Below are 6,184 nucleotides of genomic sequence, written 5' to 3'. Positions count from 1 at the left end.
GGAGGTAGAGGAAACGGTTTCATTATAGGCCCTGAGTGAATATTTCCTCCTTTACTGTAAATGGTCTGAGAAGCCCTTATATGGTTGTGGAAACAGACCGTGAGACGTGAAGAGACTGCTTCAAGATCACACAGCTGAATACTGGCAGAGGAAGGGCTAGAACCTTCAGTTCAAGGGAACAAGAAAGCCGGAAGCCGTTACCGGGAATATCCAAATCATCACCTTGTTCTAACAGCAGTGCTTCCTGAGCATTTCTCAACTCCATCCACTTTTCCTACTTAGGGTAGACTGCCCTTGTCTTCTACTCGGATGACCCCAGCAGCTTTTATACCTGCCTCCATGGTCCATTCTCTATATGGTAGCAGTCTGCTCAAAAACCCTTCTGCTAAGGCTTTCAGTGGTTCCCTGCTCCCTCGGGTTAAAAATACAGAATCTACAAATTAAGTAACCGTAGAATTATCATCCGACAAGGGCAATCATTAGAACGAAAGGGGGCCTAGTATAATCTAGTCGGGACAGCAAGGAGAAACCAGAATTCTCCAGGGCAAATTAGGATGGATGGCCGCCCTGCCTACGACGCTGCACACAGGGCCGGGATTAGGATGGGGCCCGCGAGGTAGGTGTCTAACGCACCAAACTGAAGAAGGCTTTCACTCTGAAGTCGGGGCTCTGCACTTGCACAATCCTGTGAGTGCCTCCCTAAAATCTGCACCCTGGGTGCTTCACTTTAGCCCCCTCCAAGGCACTGCCTGCACCCTTGAGACTTGCTGTATCTCTCTGATTACACTGGCCCTTTTCAAGGCGCCTGGAACGCGTTCTCTCCCTCTTCAGGCCCTTGGGCTGTGCTGTTCCTCCTCTTCAGTTCTCACAGCCAGCGTCATCCCGTGAATTTGACCGTCGAGGTCAAAATAAGCCATAATTGATTCTCAGAGTGCCACATGTGTCTTTTTCCCGTCACTGGCCACATGCAATTATCTTGACATTATTCCACGTACAGTATGAGTCAAGTTTACCTTGAAGAGAACAGAAAACATTTGCCCTGGACTTTGGGTCACTACATACTGTCAGGTAGCAAGTGGGAAGCATTTAGGATCCTAACATGGACTCCACTCGAGTGTCATTTTCTGAGTTCGAGTCCTCCTTCACCACTCTCTTTGCTGTGTGACTTGACAAGACACTTGAACCTCTCCTGGTGTTAATTTCCCCTTTTGAAAAGAAAGATGAGCAAATCAGCCTCATAGGGTGGCTGTGGAAATAAAAATGCTTTGCTAAGACCCTTTGGCACATTGGGAAGAGGGGACACAAGAAGAACTGACATTAAGCAAAGTATACCCAGCTTTTAATTCTCACAACTCAAGGAGGCCACTCCTAGGAATAGCCCCATTTTAGAGATAAGGCAACCGAGTCTTCGAGCTAACAGGTGGAGAAGTGAAACAAGCCTCTCACCCACGATGCTCATAAATGCTTACTTGCATAGATGCCTTGGTTCTCGTAGGGAATTTCTGACAAGCAAAATAGACAATAAAGCGTATTCGTAAGCAAAGCACCCCGCAGGAGGGACTAAATTAAGCAGGGCAGCCCAGGGCGCACTGGTTATTATAGTCCCGCGGTGTCGCGGAGCCTGCTGGGAGTTGTAGTCGCCCCTTGCTCGCTCTCCGAGAGGCTCCGCCCCCTCCGCGGAGGTCGCAGGCAGTGCCCAGTGCAAGATTCCTCCAGCGTGCCTGAACCGGCTCTCAGCTCTCCTCGAGCAGGTAGCTTCAGCTGATGCGGATGAGAGAGTCCGGTTTCATCGGATTGTTGGTAAAGTTAAAATGATTAGTAGAACTAAAGAATTTAGAAAAGGGCTTGGCGCAGAGTGAGTGCTACTATATACGTATTAGTTGTCATTATATTATTTCATCCATACGGACCCTTGGAAAGTAGCTCGTAACATCTCCGTTGGTCAGATGAAGCAGCTGAGGCTCTGAGGAGTCACACAACAAGGAAGGAGTAAAAACAGGTTTAGAATTCAGTTCTCTTAATCCTGGGGCACCTGCCTCTGTGGCGAAGGAGCTGGAACCCTGAAGGCTTTAAGTAAAACGGAGGCACGTTTGCTTTTTTACCAAGTGCTGCCTGGCTGCCTCCATGAGTTGGAATTGGGTAGCAACAAGACTGGAAGTGGGGAGTTTAGAGAGCTGTGATGGGTATCATTGTCAGCCCAATCACCATGTCCTGCCGTGCTTACAGTAGCCCAGCTTTGTTTAGGAGGCCAGAAAGTCCAGTGTCAAGGTGGGAATGCAAGCCAGAACTGAGCACTGCTGTTTCCTTTTGCCATTAATTGATCCAGTGGTGTGCCTGTGATGTAGTTCTTTCTGGCCAATGATTTGGGGAGGGGACATTTTTTTGAAAGTTTTCCTCCCCTGATAATAGCCTTTTTTGTCCCCTTTCTTTCTATGATATGGCGATTTTCTCATGGCACACATAAACTAATTACTAAAATTCTGCAGTGGACCGCAGAGTTTTTTATTTTCATAAAATTTTTTTTTGGCTGATCTGACAAAAAAAAAAAAGATATAATTTTGATTCATTTGCACCAGATGGGAAAAGAGGTTAGTGCTCCTGCCTACATAGTCAGGTACTGCAAGTTTTAAAAATTCTTGTGGCACACCAGTATGCCTCTTGCAACATACCGGTTAAAAATCTCTGCTGTAGTAAGGTTGTGATGGTTAGAGCTGTCGCAATCATGATGAAACCATGAAGCATGACCCAAAGGCCAAGAAACTGACACACCAAAGATGGCAGCACGGAAAGATGACAAGAGCCAGAACCTGGAAGATGTCCTTGAGCTGCTGAATGAACCCTGGGGCTGCCTACCTATAGGCTTCTTAAGACACTAGATAATAAGTGTCTTATTATGTAAGTTACTCTTTTTTTAACTTACTGATTTTAGAGAGAAGCGATTTGCTGTTCTGCTTATTTATGCATTTATTGGTTGACTCTGGTATGTACCCTGACCAGGGATCCAACCCTTAACCTTGGCATATCAGATGAAACTCTAGCCAGCTGAATTACCCAGCCAGGGTAGGTTGCTCTTAAAGGCAAGTTTTTGTTGTGGATAGCCAGAGGTATACCTAATAGCTACAGGAAGCTGTCACGGTGCTCCAGTCAAGAGATACATGGATATGGACTGTTCCAATGCATTCATCCCAAAACACTGTTCTCAGCAAGGTGAGAAAACATGTGGGCAGTTTTGGAACCCCTGAGATATGAAAGGCATGAATAGTTTGAAAACGTATATTCAAAATATTAAAAATGCAATATATTTTACAAAATGTACAGTATGATTTTTTTAGAGCAATGCATACTTATCAAACCCTAATGTGCACAGAAACCACTAGGAATCTTCTTAAAATGCTGATTTTGGTTACATGGGGGTGGGGATCTTGAGATTCTGCATTTCTAACAAGCTCCTAGGGTCTGCCAATGCTGACCTGCAGACCACATTTTGAGTGGTAGCAAGGTTGTAGGTAACATTATGTAATTTTTCTAATATTCTCAATTTATGGTTAAGAAAAATCTCCAACCTTGTGCTATAGCTTTTAGAATACAAACTACAGAAAGTAGAGCTGATGGACTGTTGACAGGAGGTGTCATGGGCACCCAGAAGACAGAGGGTAGAATGCCTGGGAAGGCGTCCAGGGTTGGTGGGGTGTGCGACACATTTGCTAGTGGCATTGCATGGCACGTGTGTGGTGTCATGTCCCCTGGGGTGTGTCTGAAGTATGGCATTAAGATACTTTATTTAATGTTTTATGTAGTTTCTAAAATACACAACCAGAAAGGGATTGGAGTGTGTGGGTAGGGGGTCATGGTACAACTCATTGACTCACTCTATTGCTGGGCATCTGGATTGTTTCCATTGGCTTCCTTCTGTCCAATTTATTTCTGTAATGTCAGAGTTTTGTAGCGTCTATTACTTTTGTGGTCGGGGAAAAGGAGTAAAAACCAGGGATCTGGAGTCGGGGGGAAACAAAAAGGATGAGTGTTCCTAAATTTATAAAGGGCCCTTGCAACTCATTAAGAAGAAAAGATAAACAACCCCAAAGAAAGATGGTAATCATAGCAAACATTTATGGAGCATTTAGTATGTTCCAGAAACATAGTGTTTTGCTTGCATTAATCCATTTAACTTTCACAACTACCTTATGAGGTAGATACCATTATTATCCCACCCTAGAGAGCAGGAAACTGAGACAGAAAGATTAAGAAACTTGTACAAAGTCACAAGCTTCTAAGTGGCAAAGCTGAGATTTGAACCGCAAACTCTTAACCACTACTGTCCTGCCTCCCAAGAAAAATAGGGAGAGGACATGTAGAGTAAGGAGATGAGGTAAGATACCCAGTCTCATTTAACATACTGTATTTCAGTGATCCTAAAACGCAAATTTTTACATTCAAACATCTGTGAAATCAGGATGCATCTTCCAATCAATGATATCTTAGATTCAATGAAATACAGTAAGAGAAATGCAATTAAAACCACCTATCAGATTGGCAAAGAACAAAACACTCGATAACACACTGTGTTGGCAAGGGTGTGAGGAAACTGGCACTCTTCAAAGTTGTGAGAGTTTAAATGGGCACAGCCTCAGAGGAAGGCAACGAATGTGGTGTGAGCCATCAAAACCTAATACACACCCTTGACCCAACCATTCCTCAGGATTGACCCCTCAGGTCTACAAGCCCTTAGAGGCAAAGACGTTAGCTCTCTGATGCGCATGATAGTAGTTAGTTTGTATTACCGAGGACTGAAAACGACCCAACATCCAATGAGGTGAGTTAGAAAAGGCAGGTCCATCCTGAAGTTGGAATGCTACACAGAGTAAGGAAGCACTGATATAAAACCGTCTCCAAAACACTGAGTGAAGAAAGGCACAGTGCAGAACTGTGTATATGATATTCTGCCTATTTTGAGAAGGTGGGAGAGAGATGTACCTCTATGCCTAAGGGACTTGTCAAAATGATGGCCTCTGGGGAGGGGAACTGGGGATTTACGGGGACATGAGTGGGGAGCAATTTATTCTTCACTCTAGACCAGGAGTTGGTTAAGGTTTTCTGTAAAGGGCCAGACTGTAAATATTTTAGGCTTTGCAGTCCCTTTGGTCTCTCAACTGCTTCTGTACTGAACAAGTAGCCAGATAATATGCAAGCAGATATGTGTGGCTGTGCCAATACAAGGTCACAATCCAGACTAAAATGTGAATTTCATGTATTAGGAAATCTTTTTTCTGTTAACTTAAAAAAATTGCTCATGGGCCACAGGAAAATGGGTTGGTCCACTTTGGCCTACTGGCTGCAGTCAGTGGACCTCTGCTCTAGACCCTTCTGTATTGATTCTACTTCTTTACCTTATGCATGCATTACTCTTACAAAATGATGTTTAAGAGGGGAACTTGAAATTTTAGGTTTCTCAAAAGCGAGGGGTGGGTTAAAGCTGGAGCCAGGTGCCCCGGGCCAGACCCCTCTATGAAGTGAAGTGCATCAGAGGATGATGCACGACACCTCCTTGAGCTGGAAATCCGTTTGCCCCGCACTGCCACCTGCTTCACTCCACCACCAGGTAGCAGCACGAATCCACTGAAGACCTGGCCATCCTTGCACCAGCTGGGAACTCGCAGGCAGAAGTCAACCCGCACGTATCTGTTTTATTCGCCCAAGGTTATGTTTAAAAAATGGAACCAGCGTTTTAAAGATCTGGATTTCCAGCTCCTGGTCAGTCAGCTGATGGAACAGCTGGCCTTTGGGCCTGATGTCTTTGGGCCATCAGTGTCAGCTGCTGCTTCTCATCCTGCTGTGTTGCTGTTTTCTCATAGGGGACATGCCTCATTGGCCACCTATCTCCTCCCCTCCCGCTCTGCACTGGGGCTGCAGGCTGGTGTTGGGGCGCCATGGCTCTGGGTTGGATCAAGGCTTGGATGCCAGCCCTGCCACCTACCTGTTTTGTGACCTTGGGCATGTTATACGACCTCTGTGCCTCGGTTTCCCCATTTGCAAATGGAGCCAAGTGTCTTCCTCTTTCAGAGCTGCAGGGGCTGCCTGATGGGTGCCAGTGCAGAGGACTCGTCGCAGTCTGGCACGTGGCAAGTGCTCAGGAGATACTAGCATGTCCCCCTGCCCTGCTCTCGTAGGCACTTGTTTGCAACAC

Source organism: Pteronotus mesoamericanus, unplaced genomic scaffold (genome assembly GCF_021234165.1).
Source record: "Pteronotus mesoamericanus isolate MK-2021 breed Mesoamerican mustached bat unplaced genomic scaffold, CSHL_Meso_final contig_25, whole genome shotgun sequence".
Lineage (NCBI taxonomy): Eukaryota > Metazoa > Chordata > Mammalia > Chiroptera > Mormoopidae > Pteronotus > Pteronotus mesoamericanus.
This window is presented reverse-complemented; position numbering follows the sequence as displayed.